Here is a 16,670-nt window from a genome sequence, read left to right on the forward strand (position 1 = left end):
AGTGTAGATTGTGGTTCTCAAACTTTAATGTAGTTTAGAATTTCTTGCACTGCTTGTTAAAACACAGATTGCTGGTCTCGACACCCAGTGTTTTTGATTCAGTATCAGGTTGGGTTTGGGAATTTGTTTTTCTAACAAGTTCCCAGGTGAAGGTGATATTGCTGGCTTGCGAACTGCTGATGTTGTAGATTACGCCAAAGTTTAAGACGATAATTTTGCTCTTAGAAAAAATTGTCTCTGTTGGAAAAAAAAAGGCACAAAGCCTAAATTTTGATCTCAGTTATTACTCCATGCAAGCTCTTTCCAAGGTACGTCTGTTATTGGTGGCTGAAATTGTTTAACATTTAAATTCTAAATACAAAGCTGTTTACTTCTAAGACATGTATTGATACTATGTACAGAGAGAAAAAAGGCTTATTAAGACAGAATTCTGTTTATTTCCTTGTGCCTGCTGTAAGAAATAGAATCATCGATTTACTGACTTTTTATGAATAAGCAATACCAGTTGAGAGTAGATAAATTTAAAATATGGTGTAAAAAATAATATAAAACCAAATGTTTTAACTCCACACACCCAGAGGTAATAATTTTACATCTTAGCATTTAATTTGCAGATTGTATATGTGTATATTTTATATATATTTATATATAATATTACATATAACACTTACATATTATTTTAATTCTGATTTTTTTACTTAATATTACATAGTAATTACTTGTAATTATTTTCTTACCAAAATATTCTTAAATAATTTTTAAATAGTTACAGAGAAATCAATCATAATATATCAAAACCCCATCTCTAAACATTAGAGTTCAGCTCTTAATATTTACGTTGTAATGAGAATTTTATCACTCTTGATTACATACTTGTTGCCTACACCTGTGGAAATATCCACCTAAGGCCTCGTCTCTGTCTAACCAAAACCATTTAGTCCAGATCCGTCCACAGCCTGTAAAACTCTCTGTGACTTAAAACATGTTTTTTCTGGTATGATCCTCTTATCACATATGAGGTTTTTAAATTCTTTTGCTAGTTAGAGTCTCTCCTACTTAAAGTAAGATCTTTATGCACACAGGGCCATGGCAGTCCTTGAGTAAGTCTGTCATGTTCCCACCTGTCAATAAGCATTCAGCACATTTCTGCTCACTTGCTCTGTGACAACCTAGGTATCATGTGTCTTTGGGAAAACATAGTCCCACTTAAATTTCTTCCTTCTAAATCTCCTGTTTAGGGACAGCTATGGTACCTATTACCATAAGGCCAGGGATTTTTGACAACAGATCATGGCAGAGTCTTGTCAGAAACAGCTCATTTAGCAAAACTTCTGGCGTGTGGCATTTATTCAGCCAGATGATTTTATACTCATGAGAAATGAGAACTTTTTTGTACTTACAATTTGATATTTTTTTTGCTTCATCTCATTTAACTCTTGGTAAAATCCTTGTGTGTCTCATCTGTACAAACAAAACATTATTTGTAGCAAATCTCTTCCAGCTCAAAACTCAACATTCCCACCAGCTCCCTCTTTTAATATCCACCAAATTAGACAATGATATTCTCTGTTATCTGGCCCAGTCTCACTACAACAGCGACATTTCTTCTGGTGATTCTTGTCCTTAAGGACTTGAAATTGCCTTCAGAACTAACCTGAGAGCATGAGGATTTATCTCCCACCTTGATTCCCATCTAAGATCTATGAAAAACAGTCCCTGAACCGTGCTTGACACATAGCAGAACAACCAATATTTGTTCAATGAGTAATTCGTTAACACTATTAAAATTTAGCAGATGTTTTACTTTTTTTCTCCAGAAATTAACTTTCAGTTAACGGGGTCTGCTTGGTTTTCATGCTATTGTTTATTTATATTGATGTATTAATTTACAAATCATTTGCTTCCAAAAAGAGTTTGAAGTATAGTATATAAAATATCTGTATAAGTCCATTAAACAGTAAAAGCATAATGGATGATTAAAGAGTATATTATGTTCCTCTCAAATTTATTTAAAATCAAAAATAAGCTTAATTTGTCTTCCATATGCAAAATCCATAATGAATGGTGGGTGTCGGTGGTTAGAAAAAGGAGATTGACTTTAAATAAAAAAATACCACTTAGTGATGATGATTATAACACATTTTAAATATGAGTCACTGTGTGCTAGCATTTATAGAATAAAAATTATGAAAAATTTAGATATATTGACATTTCTGGGTTTAGAATACTAACAATTCTTATGTCATTAAATATGTACTGTTCTTGGCAATGGGCATGAAAATATTGCCTAGGCACATGAAGTTATACCATTTTGAGAGTATAATATTCATTTCAGCATGACAGTCTTTTTTTTTTTTTTTTTTTTTTTGCGGTACGCGGGCCTCTCACTGTTGTGGCCTCTCCCGTTGCGGAGCACAGGCTCCGGACGCTCAGGCCCAGCGGCCATGGCTCACGGGCCCAGCCGCTCCACGGCATGTGGGATCTTCCCGGACCGGGGCACGAACCCTGCATCGGCAGGCGGACTCCCAACCACTGCACCACCAGGGAAGCCCCAGCATGCCAGTCTTAAATTCAGGGATTAAACTAATTTTTCTTTTTCAGAGTAATAAATTTATAATTCAACTGGCTTGCATCCACATATTTTCTTCAGTACATGCAAACGTGTTCAAATATTGGATCTGAAATAACTTGACTTTCTATTTAAATTTTGGTGAGTTAATGACAGCAGGAGATTAAAAAGGAGCAAATACCTTGGGCAAGTGCCACTGCTCTGTTGGAGTTTTGTTTTAATGGAAGTTCACTTTTTTCTACTGGAAGACTATGTGAGATTTAGAGTTTAAATATGAACCGTATAATTCATGAGTTAGCTCATGAAGTAATTTGCTTTAACTGTGAGTCTCAGTTGTATATTTCTTGTTTTATTCTTTTTTTTAATGACATTTATTGTTCTCTTTCTAACTTTGCAAGCAATACATGTTCATTGCAGACAATTAGAAATACATAAAAACATGAAGTAAAATTAATAATCACCCATAATCCCCATCCCCCAGAGATAACCATCGTTAGCATTTTAATGCATTTCTTCCTGGTATCTACATTTTTTTTATACTGTATATCTTAATTTTATTTTTTTAACATCTTTATTGCAGTATAATTGCTTTACAATGGTGCGTTAGTTTCTGCTTTATAACAAAGTGAATCAGCTATACATACATATTGGAGTATAATTGGAGTTATTGGAGTATAATTGCTTTACAGTGGTGTGTTAGTTTCTGCTTTATAACAAAGTGAATCAGCTATACATAAATATGTTCCCATATCTCCCCCCTCTTGCATCTCCCTCCCTCCCTATCCCACCCCTCTAGGTGGTCACAAAGCATCGAGCTGACCTCCCTGTGCTATGCGGCTGCTTCCCACTAGCTATCTATTTTACATCTGGTAGTGTATATGTGTCCATGCCACACTCTCACTTCGTCCGGGCTTACCCTTCCCCCTCCCTGTGTCCTCAAGTCCATTCTCTACATCTGCATCTTTATTCCTGTCCTGCCCTAGGTTCTTCAGAACCACTTTTTTTTTTTTTTTTTAGATTCCATATATATGTGTTAGCATACAGTATTTGTGACTTACTTCACTCTGTATGACAGACTCTAGGTCCATTCACCTCACTACAAATAACTCAGTTTCGTTTCTTTTTATGGCTAATTGAAATATAATTGACATATAACACTTTGTTAGTTCCAAGTACACAACAGCATGATTCAGTATTTCTGTACACTATAAAATGATCACCATGATATGCCTAGTTATCATCTGTCGCCATACAAAGATACTACAGTTGTATATTTCTAAATGCAGAAAATAAATGCCTACTTCATGGACTGTTGTCCATGAAGATTAAATAAAATCTGTCCATGAAAGATTAAATAAAATGTTACATGAAATGATTTTTCTAAATGCGTAAAAGATTACTTATCATAGTACTTTCCCCAAATTTTATTTGTCATCTTGTCTAGTATTTCTAAGAATGGGAATGGTACTAAAACTCTTCCTAAAAAATTCAAAATATTTACAAACAAGCAGAGAAAATTAATGCAGAAATATTGAAGAGGCAAAACAACATGGAATTTTTGAGGAACACCTGTAAATTGGTAAAGCTAGAGGGAAGAGACAATGAAAGGAAGTAGTCTGAATGCAACTAGAAAGTTAGATACCTTCCACTCATACCCATTGATGACTGTTTCCTACCCAGACACTGCTTTTACTGACCCCAGAAACTATGCTAATTTTCCCCCTACTCCTGGACTGCCATTGGGCCATCTCTCTGCCTGTGAACATGGTATTGGCTGCACCAGAATCCGTTCATTACCTAACTTTTCACTGAATCTCCACAGACATAATTAGCCTCTTGTAATCAACACATTCTGTATGTTTTATTTTTAGAGACCCATATCTATGGTCACCTTTTAGATGTAAACTTGTCTAGTACAAGAACTTAATTCCTAATCATCCTAATATTTTCAAAGCCTCGATCAGATTGCAAGTAGCAGATACAAGAGATATTTATTAAGCTGACTGCTAAATTTTGTAAAGTACATTTATTTAGCAGATTTTATTACTTTATTATGTTATTTAGCAAATTTTATTATTGCTGTATCATCCAGAGGCACATACAGTTACTACTGTCATTTAAAATCAGTGGGAGTGGAGGGGGATTTTGCAAGGTATATTTGCTAATGTTCAGTACATACAGGAATTTCACAAACTAAATTCACATCATGAATATTCACATTAGGTACAGAGCATGAGATCTAACTTGTGGACTGGGGTTACAATATTGTGGAGGAGCATTAGTAAGCTTACTTGCTTGCAGAAAAATATTACCTCCTTAACCTAACTCGTATCAGAAATAATGCTGACATTTTAGTCTTGATACTTTTGACTCCTCCCTTTCAGTGGGTTTTGAACTCAGAGAATGGGTAATGCACTGTATATATTGACTCCCTTGAACTATAGCAAGGACAACTTCAGTCAATATAGTGGCAAGATAAGAACAATTTATTATGGTTTTTTGCTTTAGATTTATACGTTTGCCTTAAAAAAAATTTTGTTTTATATTGGAGTATAGTAGAGTATATATTTTTTATTAGAAAGATATTTATTTTTTCTTTTCCATTATAGTTTATTATAAGATATTTAATATAGTTCCCTCTGCTATACAGTAGGACCTTGTTTATTATATTTATTTTTAAAATTTTTATTTTATATTGGAGTAGAGTTGATTAACAATGTTGTGTTAGTTTCAGGTGTACAGCAAAGTGATTCAGTTATACACATACATGTATCTATTCTTTTTCAAATTATTTTCACATTTAGGTTATTACAGAGTATTAAGCAGAGTTTCCTATGCTCTACAGTAGGTCCTTGTTGGTTATCTATTTTAAATAGAGCAGTGTGTATATGTCAATCCCACACTCCCAGTCTCTCTCTCCTCCACCCCCCTTCCCCGGTGCTAGCCATAAGTTCATTCTCTAAGTCTGTGAGTCTGTTTCTGTTTCGTAGACAAGTTCATTTGTATCTTTTTTTTTTTTTAGATTCCACATATAAGTGATATCATATGATATTTGTCTTTCTCTTTCTGACTTGCTTCACTTAGAATGATAATCTCCAGGTCCATTCATGTTGCTGCAAATGGAATCATTTTGTTCTTTTTTATGGCTGAGTAATATTCCATTGTATATATGTACCATATCTTCTTAACCTGTCCTCTGTTGATGGACATTTAGGTTGCTTCCATGTCTTGGCTATTGTAAACAGCACTGCAATGAACATTGGGGTGCATGTATCTTTTTGAACAATGGTTTTCTCCAGATATATGCCCAGGAGTGGGATTGCTGGATCATATGGTAGCTCTGTCTTTAGTTTCTTAAGGAAACTCCATACTGTTCTCCATAGTGGCTGTATCAATTTACATTCCCACCAACAGTGCAAGAGGGTTCCCTCTTCTCCACACCCTCTCCAGCATTTATTGTTTGTAGACTTTTTGGTGATGGCCATCCTGACTGGTGTGAGGTGATAGCTCATTGTAGTTTTGATTTTCGTTTCTCCAGTAATCAGTGATGTTGAACATTTTTTCTTGTGCCTCTTTGCCATCTGTATGTCTTCTTTGGAGAAATGTCTATTTAGATCTTCTGCTCATTTCTTGATTGGGTTGTTTGTTTTTTTTAATATTGAGCTGCATGAGCTATTTGTATGTTTTGAAGATTAATCCCTTGTTGGTCTCATCATTTGCAAATATTTTCTCCCATTCTGTGGGTTGTCTTTTCATTTTGTTAATGGTTACCTTTGCTTTGCAAAAGCTTTTAAATTTAATTAGGTCCCATTCATTACTCTAGGAGGTGAATCCAAAAAGATATTGCTGTGATTTATGTCAAAGAGTGTTTTGCCTATGTTTTCCTCTAAGAGTTTTATAGTATCCAATCTTACATTTAGGGTTTTTTTTTTTTTTTTTTTTTTTTTTTGGTGGTATGCCGTCCTCTCACTGTTATGGCCTCTCCCGTTGCGGAGCACAGGCTCCGGATGCGCAGGCTCAGCGGCCATGGCTCATGGGCCCAGCCGCTCCGCGGCATGTGGGATCTTCCCAGACTGGGGCATGAACCCGTGTCCCCTGCATCGGCAGGCGGACTCTCAACCACTGCGCCACCAGGGAAGCCCACATTTAGGTTTTAATCCATTTTGCATCTATTTTTGTGTATGGTGTTAGAGAATGTTCTAATTTCATTCTTTTACATGTAGCTGTCCAGTTTTCCCAGTACCAGCTATCAAAAAGACTGTCTTGTCTCCATTGTATGTTCTTGCCTCCTTTGTTGTAGATTAATTGACCATAGGTGTGTGGGTTTATTTCTGGGCTTTCTATCCTGTTCCATTGATCTTTAGTGACTTGGACTCTAAATCCACAACAAGGAGCAGAGAAAACAATACTCAAAATTGGATATTTTTAGAAATATGGGGATCCTTTATATATGTCATCTGATGATATATTTACTAGTGGAACTAAGAGCTTCTTATTAGGGTATATTTGAACTTGTAGAGAGATGTGAAAGCTGCATGTTTATTAGCACCTATTAGTATTTGTTATTGCTAATATATCAATAGAAGAGAGAAAGATTTGTTTTTTAGTGAGCATATTTTCTATGACTGTACTGAATCCATTCTCTGACTTTTACTTTTTAATGCTGGGAGAAAAATTAGATATTTATATTTATATGAAGTATACTGAGTCCTAATAGATTTGAGTTCACAGTCCAGTTTAGCCATTGACTATCTAAAAATGGGCAAAGTAAGACAATACCTCAGTTTTCTCATATGTTTATCTCAAATTCATTGTGTCTATCTCATAAAAAATACAATAGATAATTTATGGAAGGCATATAAAGGCATTGTCTGTCACAGAAATGCTTCCTAAAATATTATTATTATGCTTGGAGTTGTGGAAATTACAAAGGATATGAATATTGGAATAATAAAGTTAAGTAGAGAAAAGAAATAAGTAACAGAGGATCGCATATAGCATGTTACCAATGTCCAAAACAAAGAATGCTAAGCAAGATGTTATGTAGACAATAAAGAATCTGATTCAACTATAAAAATTAAGGCAAGTGAATAAAGAACGTAGTCAATTTGAAATTGTATTTATGTGTGGAGAGATAGTGGACAGAATAGGGTAGGAGCACATAGACTAAGTAAATCATTGCCAATGTATCCGTCCTCAGAGGAGAGGGCTAAATTAGTGCCAATCTTTGTGATTCCTTCTGTCTGTTTACCTGAGTTCCATAAAAACTACAAAAGAAATATGATTAAAAATTGCTGTGAGAAAAAAGGATATGAAAAGTGATTGGCAAGGGAATATATAAACATATTTTTGAAAATCTATTATTTCATAAAAGAATGAATTCAATATTATATCTAAGTTATTGGTCCTGAAAAACTCTTTTCAAAAGTCTAGGGCTTCCCTGGTGGCGCAGTGGTTGAGAGTCCGCCTGCTGATGCAGGGGACACGGGTTCGTGCCCCGGTCTGGGAAGATCCCACGTGCCACGGAGTGGCTGGGCCCGTGAGCCATGGCCGCTGAGCCTGCACGTCTGGAGCCTGTGCTCTGCAATGGGAGAGGCCACAACAGTGAGAGGCCTGTGTACTGAAAAAAAAAAAAAAAAAAAAAAAGTCTATAACAAGAGAATTGCAGTTGATTGTTCATGAATGAAAAATCTATAGGCCAGTTACTTAGATGTTCAGGATCTGACTTGCTTCAGGTTATAATGATATTTTTGGAATTTGAATGCCTAGGTCTAAAAAGTTTGAAAAGGGCACAGTGTTCAGCTAAAGATACATTCTGATAAAATGAATATATTTGAGCAATTGTAATTCATGTCTTTAAAATGGTTCTTATCTAACAAATCCTATGAATGACTGAACTAAAATAGAATTCCTGCCAAGAACATGATTTTATTGAACTTCTCTGTCACAACCTGTACTATTTTTTCCTAAGTATTTGACTTAGAACATTATAACATTATAGACAGATACTTTTTAGCTCAGTGAATTCTTCTTTGATTATTAAATGATAAATATATATTTTAAAAATGGATGATCACTAAAATTATTTTGGAAGGTTTTCATTTTTTAAATGCCTACTGTCCAGGTTTTTTCATCTGTGGCACTGTTGACATTTGGGCCAGAAATTCTTTGTTGTGGAAGGCTATTTCACTTACTGAAAGGTGTCTAGCAGCATCCCTCTCCTCAAACCACTAAATGACAGTAGTACATACCAGATGTGACAACCAAAAATGTCTCCAGATACTGCCCAATGTTCCCTTAAGGGCAAAATTGTTTCTGTCCCTGTTGAACACCACTGCCACAGTGATTAGTCGCTCAGGTAAACATTTTCAACTGTATGGGAGAAGAAAGTCCAAATACAGATGGGATTTCACATTTCAGAAAACAGGTAGTATAGAGTTGAAGGAACAATGTGATCGATGTTTTCTTAATTTCTGTAAACTAAGCTTCTTATGTGACCAATTTTAGGCCAGTCATGGCCTTAAAATGGGGAATGAGGGAGAAAAGGGTTGAAGTGGCATCTGATTTTAGACACATAATCTGTGAATTATAAGACATTAATTTGAATCATTCACCTCTCATTCTGGGTGATATACTAACCTTGAAGAAGGAACTGCTGAAACCTGAGATGAGATGGTTCCCTGGGAAGAAAAGATGTCCTTTGACTCTCACTACTGGCTGCTGTGGGGCCCTCCTCCTTTGTCCCAGCCAGAGAAAAATTCAGCAAAATTAATAACTTTTTTGAGTTGTTATGGCAGAGTTTTTTAGAAGTAATAAGTAAAGCTCAGATGAAAAAATTACTTCAGAAAAAGAAAAACCCTGTAAGAATTTAAAAAATATCAGATGTAGGAGAAACTCAACTTTCAGAACATTTATTTCTTACAAAGATAAATATTGAGCACCTACAATATGCCAGGAACTGAAAAATGTGGAATGCAGCAAAGAATAAATAAGAAAAACAATCTATTTGTATTGCATACATTTTCAATAGAGACGTACCAAAAAATAACTAAATTGTATACAGTCAGCCTTCTGTAACCTCAGGTTCCTCAACCACAGATTCAGCCAACTGGATTTTGCACTAAATTTGTGATTGGTGGTTTTGAGGAATCTGTGGACTTGGATCCTGAGGATATGGTGGGACAACTATGGGACTTGGGCATCTTCAGATTTTGGAATTCCTGCCAGGTCCTGGAACTGATACCCCACTGATACCTAGGGATAACTGTGGTACCTCAGAAGGTGATACTTGCTATGTAGAGAAGTAAAAATAAGGAGTGATAGAGTAAGCCTTTACAGAGCTTTAATAAAATCACTCACTGAAGAGGTGGTATCTACACAGACACTAAAAGGAAGTGAAGGAGAACATCAGGCACCCGTCTGAGGAAATAGCAGGGGCAGAAGCTCCGAGTGAGAGTGTGCCTGGGACTCTCCAGAGAACCACAAGGAAGGCAGAATTGCTGGAGTGGACAGTCTGTGAGTGAGGATAGTAGACGCTTAGGTCAGAGATGTAACCCTCTGGTGCTCTGAAAGTCATTGTAAGGATAGTGGGCTTTACTCTGAGTGAGATGGGGAGAAATAGAAGGTTCTGAACAGAGCTTAGGCATGATCTGATTTATATCTTGTAGGTTCATCCTGGCTTTTACCCTGTTGATTACAAATGGAAGATGTATCAAGGTTAGAAACAGGACAGCTCTTGATACTTAAGAGGTATAGCCATAAAGAGGTGAAGCATTAAGGAGGTTTAAACCTGAGTTGTAGCAGTGGAGGTGATGAGAAATTTATGAATTCTGGCTATATTTTGAAAGCAAAATCATTTTATTTGCTGATAGATTGGATGGAGGAATGAGAGAAAGGACACTCCAAAGTTTTTGGCTTTAGTAACTAGTAGGTGGAGTTGACATTGTGGCATTAGGGAAGATTGCAGATGGGGCATACTGTAGGAGGGAGAGGTGGTGTCCACCTTTGAATCGTATTAGAGATGCTTACTAAACTTCCAAATGGGGTTTTCAAGGAGATTGTTCAAATGAGTCTGGATGTCAACATATAAACATTTAAGCCAGGGTCTGGATGGTATAGACATAAGAGAGCGTGTATAGATGGAGGAGATTTTCGAGTATGGAGCCCTAGGACCCTCCGCCATCAAAGGGAAGACAGTAAGAAGGAGGACAGCCAGAGGATGGTCTCTTAGAAGTCAAGTGAAGGCAGTGCCTCAGTGTCATAGGAGTGGTACACTGTTTCAAATACCGGTAATAGTTCAAATAAGATAAAGAATGAGAATTCATCTTTAGATTTAGCATTTAGAAGTCTTTGGTGAGCACACATTAACAGAATCTATGTTTTGATGCCAGCAAAAACCTGATAAAAGTAGGTTTATAAGAGAATAAGAATTTGAATACAGTGAGCACATATAATTAGCTTGAGGATTTTGCTGTTAAGGAGAACAGAGGAATGGAGTAGTTGCTGAAGGAGACATGAACTAATGGGAGTGCTTTGTCAAGACAGAAAAAAAGAGTGTGATTCAATACTGATGGAAGAAACCTAGTGGACAGAGAAAAATTGATTATGTGGGAGAACTGTGGAATTTTGTTTGTAAATAAATGTGGTGTGAAAGGGTGTGGACATTCTCTTCTCATTGTTTCTATTTTACTGGTAATAATAATAATAATGATAATAACAATAATAAAGCAACTTTCTTAGTGCAGAATAAAATGTTGAATGCCTGAGGAGAGAGGAGGTAATAATTAGTCATCTAGAAAAGGAGGAAAGTGACTGACCAGAGAAACGTAATATTACGAGCAGCATTAATAGTCGCATGAATATAATAGGCACAATTCTGTCTTATTCTCCAGCTACATTCAGTTTCAGGGAAACAGGCTTGGAGTAAGTGACAATTTACATTAAAACAAAACAAAAGGAATGGCATAGTTTTCTTGACAAAGCCAGGAAGGGCAAGGAAGGTAAGGGAATGTGCAAGGGAGGATTACAATAATTATGAATTTTAAAATGAGTAAAGAAAGTGAGAATATGTGGCTGTCTGTTGTATACTGAGTTCAACTTTGGGGTCATATGTTCATTTTCTATTGACTACTTATATTTAATTGACTATGGGTCAAATTTTCTTTCTTTGTATATATATATATTTTTTTATTGAACACTGGCCGTTGTTGAGACTGTGGACTCTGTTTTCTTCTTTTGAGCATCTTGATTCTTATTCACATGGCTGGTTAAACACTTTGAATTTGTGTAACCATAGATTTATACTTTTAATGTGAATCTGTGTAAAGCTCAAGGTATTCCCCGAGCTGCTCAGGACTCATTCACCAGTCTATATTCCATAATACCTGATTAAATCTTTATTTTAAGCTTTGTTAAAATCTAGTAGAGTGCGTTCTTGGAAATCCTTACTTCCATAGTAAGGATTTTCTCTTGTCTTAATTGGTTTTCAGAGGAGTTGAGGTTATAATGAGGTTTCTCCAACCTGGCAGGAACAGAATTCATGTCCCCAAGATTGCTCTTTGCTCTAGTATCTCTGTTCTGTCGTTAACCCAGAGCAACTACTATCAGGAAAGCCTTACAAAGTTTCCCCCTGTGCATTTAGAGCCCAGCCGTGAGCCACAGCTGTGGCCCCATTACAAACATTAATTATTAGAATCTAATTCTTGTTACTTGAGTGGGAGTAAGATTGTATTTTATTGTGTTTTTTTATAAAAAATTCATTGATTAATCTGTTTTTATTTGGGTTTTTTTTTTCTTACTGATTTTTGGGCCATAAATATTTTACATTTCATGATAATTGTCCAAACGTGGATTAATTTTTTCATTGTCTACTTGTATTCAAATATATGAGTTAGAGTACATGTTAGAATTAATGTTCATGGATAAAGAGAAATACTTTTATAAAAATAATTCTAGTCAGTCAGTAACCATCTGCTTTTATTTAGCTTCCTTTCGTTTTAAGTAAACATACTCTTTTTATTAAAATATTAATCTATATTTAGAGTTTAACCCTTGTGTGTTAGTTTTAGTTACTTCCAAAAACTTTTATCATTAAGTCAGGGGAACAATAAAAATAAATGGTCTAAAAATGCATTCACAGATTTTAAAGGTTTATATTTAAATACTATAAAAATGCCAGTTAAAACCAACTCACCCATTATATAATTTTAGTCCTTGAAAAAATATTGATGGGGTATGTTTGAAGAGTGTATGTTTTTTAAAACATGGCCCAATCAAAAATTTATCTGCCTTTATAAAAAAAAAATTATCTGCCTTTATAATATATTAGTCTCTCTGTGTCAAATAAAAAATAAGTATTGTCCTAAAACAGATCCTAATAAATCTGAATGATTGTTTTGTTTCCTTCACCAGCTGATTGCACAATAACTCTTCTCGTTATATTATACTGAAAGATGCAAGCTTAAAATGTAGTTTATTGTAAGCATGCATATTGATATCATCAATAATAAGCAGATAGTTCTATAACACAGTGACTTGTGACTAATTTCCCATGCAGTCAATCATGAATGTTTGAAATATAATCTCTAGACTTAGAAAAATAAAGAAAACATAATTTCTACTGATTTTCTTTCTCTTTGACTGTAACTTGTATTTATCCATCAAGTTTTTAGGTATCACAAAGCAGCTTCTGGCTAAGTTCGTGATTCCCACATCACTGCATTATGAATGTCTTCAGGCTTCCTCATCCATTCTGTACTGTTAGAATTAGGTTTTCATAACCCTCACTTTTATGACTAATTAAAGATATATCTAGCAAATCAGGAACAAGATAGCATTTGTCTCTCTCCCTTTCTTTCTCTCAGTTTTCCCTTTTTTCCCCTCTTCTTTCCTTTCTTATTATCCAGTCTCCCACAAGGAAGTTGATTTTCCCTTTGTAGGAAGGTTAAGCTTTCCTGGATTCATTAGTGTTCCTTAAAAAGCCCAAGCTTCACAAGACTCTTGATATTCCAGGAGAATTAGATCTCTAGTCATCTGTCTAGCTAATTAATCTGAGAGAATAATGGAGTAATATTAACGTGTAATAAGTGCTCTAAAGAAAAAAAAGAAAGAAGGGATACTAGAATTTATCGTTCACAAGAAAGTCAAATGGTTACAGCCTGGGAATAAGCTCCTTCCTTAAGCCTCCAAGGTTCCAGGAAGACTGGAGGGGCCTAACCTTGCAGGTGTTTACATTTCAAGGTTCTTGGAAACCTCAATATGTCCTAAAAGACCAGACACTTGGGGCTATCTGTTTTTAAAGCAATTTTTATTGTACACTAAAGGTCTGGATTAAGGAGGATATATTTTCAGGAACTGTCGGGCATGGCTGCCCCTTGATAAGCAGAAAAAATCATATTTTCCTCATCTCTCACCTAACATGGTGTCCAACTACTCAGGTAAGACGATTAGCTTGGCTCCAGATTCTGTAGATTAATGTGGTTTCCCATTTTGTGGTGGTGAAAGCCAAAGTATCAACCATAAATCTTTTCCACTAAAATTAGAGATATATTGGAAAGTTACCAAGATTTTAGGGTAGCCAGGTGCAATCCACAGTTAACTGTAGACAGAACAGTCTCTGCTTCTGTCATCTTAGCTATAGAACCACTGCACTCTTTTTTTTTTTTTTTTTTTTTTTTTTCTGTAAGTGCTGAGAAGATTTTAGATTTGGGTAGAGAAGAGAATCAGGGACTATGGCTCTATTTTCATTTAACAAGCAGATGTGGCTCCCAAGCCTTGTTATTCCAACAGCTTTGCTTTAGTTTGGCTGTAAAGATACTGGAAGCCTAAAGGGCTGCAAATAAAAATGCCCATCAACCTGAAATCAATCATTAAGAGATCATCCTATGCAGTTCATTTGTTCCTCCCATCACTAGTAAATGGAAATTGGGATATTAAAGTCACCCATTGGTAGAACTTTAAACTGTAAAAGGAAACTGCTACCAACTGTGGCAGCGTCAAACTATGTATGGGGTCAATAATGTCTGTCAAAATAAAAGTTATGACAGCAATCCCATAACAGATGGGGGAGTCAAGTGATGAGTTTGATACCGTCAGGTGTGAGCTATCAAGTTGAAAGTATAAAGAGGTAGTGTCTTAAATGTAATTAGAATCTGATAAGAAAAGGATGCACATTGTTAGCTCAAGATTAGTCACTAAAAGTAATTTTTCAAATCATAGTTAGGAATATAAGAGAGGAAATAAATGTAGCGCTCTAAAAGTTAATAATTCACTCTTTACATAGCAGGTTAGTCAGGACACACAAACATTAAGACCCCTATGCAAGATCAGACCCTGCTTCTTTAAATGGGAGATTTTAGTCAAGTCAAATCACATTCTGTGTCTCACTTTAATAATCTGTAAAAGGATATATTAGGACTTTTCCCTTACAAACCTAACTTGGAGATGACCTTGAAGATGAAATGAGAGTATGTGAGTGAAAGTTTTTCGTGTGTGAAATACCATAAAGTTGAGCTATTTTGGCGTTATATTTTTTATTATTTATATTAATATTATTACTGCTAGTATACTGTATAATTATTGACACATCATCCTCTTAGTATGATGAGTTAGGAAGATTCTGTTCCCCTTTAATTAAGAGTTTACTAGAGTCCTTTTCAGTAGAAAAGAGAGGAAAATTAATCATGAAATATTCAATTAAGCCATCAGAGAGACTTTGGCCTACAATTAAAAATATTGATATTTGGTCAATTGCTGCCACTGAAAGCAGAAAAAAAGAAGAGGAGAAGAAAAAGGAGAAGAAATTTATTCACAAATACAGTCATCAGGCTAAGATCGAACTCTGTAATTGAATGGAAGGTACTACAGGCCTGAGCCCTATGATAAACTTGCAGTTGAGCTTAAAAGATGACATATAAATAATTATCTTCAAACTTACAAGAAAACTATATTTTCAAATGGAAAAAATGAACTGATTGAATCAGCCTCAGTTGTAGAACATATTAAAATGTACTATAGTCTTTCATACTTACAGGACACATTCATGAAAATCTTGAAGCAGAGTAACATTTTAAGAATGGAAACATGATATCACTTTTTAAAGCTAACATTTGCAAAGTGAAGCACAGAGTTCCAGATGGTGAGCCGTGGTCCAACAAAAGACCACAAGAGAAATTGAAATAGAGAAGTTTATTACTCACAGGTCCTGGAGGAAGTACATAGCACACCTCAGGGGGTCACACAGCGAGGTCAAGGCAGGGAAGAGAGTGGGCAGAGAGAGACAGGACCTGGGGCACATTCCTTTATTAGGTTCACAAGTGAAGTGCATTGGGATTCCTGGGGTAAGGCTGGGTCAGTCAATTCAAATCAAAAAGAATGTGGTTTTGGTAATATCGTGAGGGTCTTATCTAAGTGGTATATAAGGAGAAGGCCCTGGGAAGTGGGGAAGGCTATTTATTACAAGGGCTGTTGGGAAAGTCATTTAAGAAACGTACATCTCTTGTGCCTCTGTGGGCTGTTTCCTAGGGTTTGGGCTTGCATGAGGGGGCTTGTGTCAGTTTAAGGTCCTCACAGTCCGCTTGATCAAACGAAGTGGATGCCAAAGCAGCAGTACCATGGAGTAATTTAGCTGAACTCTAGACAAAACAAAACCCAGGTTCAAACTTGATGACATGAACAATTCGCTAATGGATTAGCAAAGATTTCATAAAGCAAAAGGATTTCTACAATAATTGATGTTAAAGTCAAATATGCTTTCTGATGAAGGAAAATTTAAAACTTGCTATATAACTTGCTAACAGGCAGGAATTTAACAATACTGTTGGAGACTTCTCCAGTGAGGTAGGATAACAATGGTGAGGCAGGATAGCTCTTGGGACAAAAATACAACTGGCATGTTTTTTCATGAGACACCGCTTAGCCTGCCAAGAGAGCATGTTAACACAAAATGCTGAAGACATATGTATGATCTAAGCTAACACTGCATCCAGAGAGCAATCTGGTAATTTTTTGACTCCTGGATACCTACAAAGTGCTTCCAGAAAGCACTGAGTGCCTATGGTCTTGGTTGGCAATTAAGTGAACCAAAATGCTATACTGTTCCACC

General features: G+C 35.7%; 1 protein-coding gene across 6 annotated transcripts in view; it reads left to right on the plus strand.

Moving 5' to 3' along the window:
- The window catches only part of LOC309810705 (uncharacterized protein), a 578,315-nt gene that overhangs the window by 225,875 nt on the left and 335,770 nt on the right, over positions 1–16,670 (plus strand). The window lies entirely within an intron of this gene.

This window comes from Mesoplodon mirus (genome assembly GCF_964341445.2).
Source record: "Mesoplodon mirus genome assembly, chromosome: 9".
Lineage (NCBI taxonomy): Eukaryota > Metazoa > Chordata > Mammalia > Artiodactyla > Ziphiidae > Mesoplodon > Mesoplodon mirus.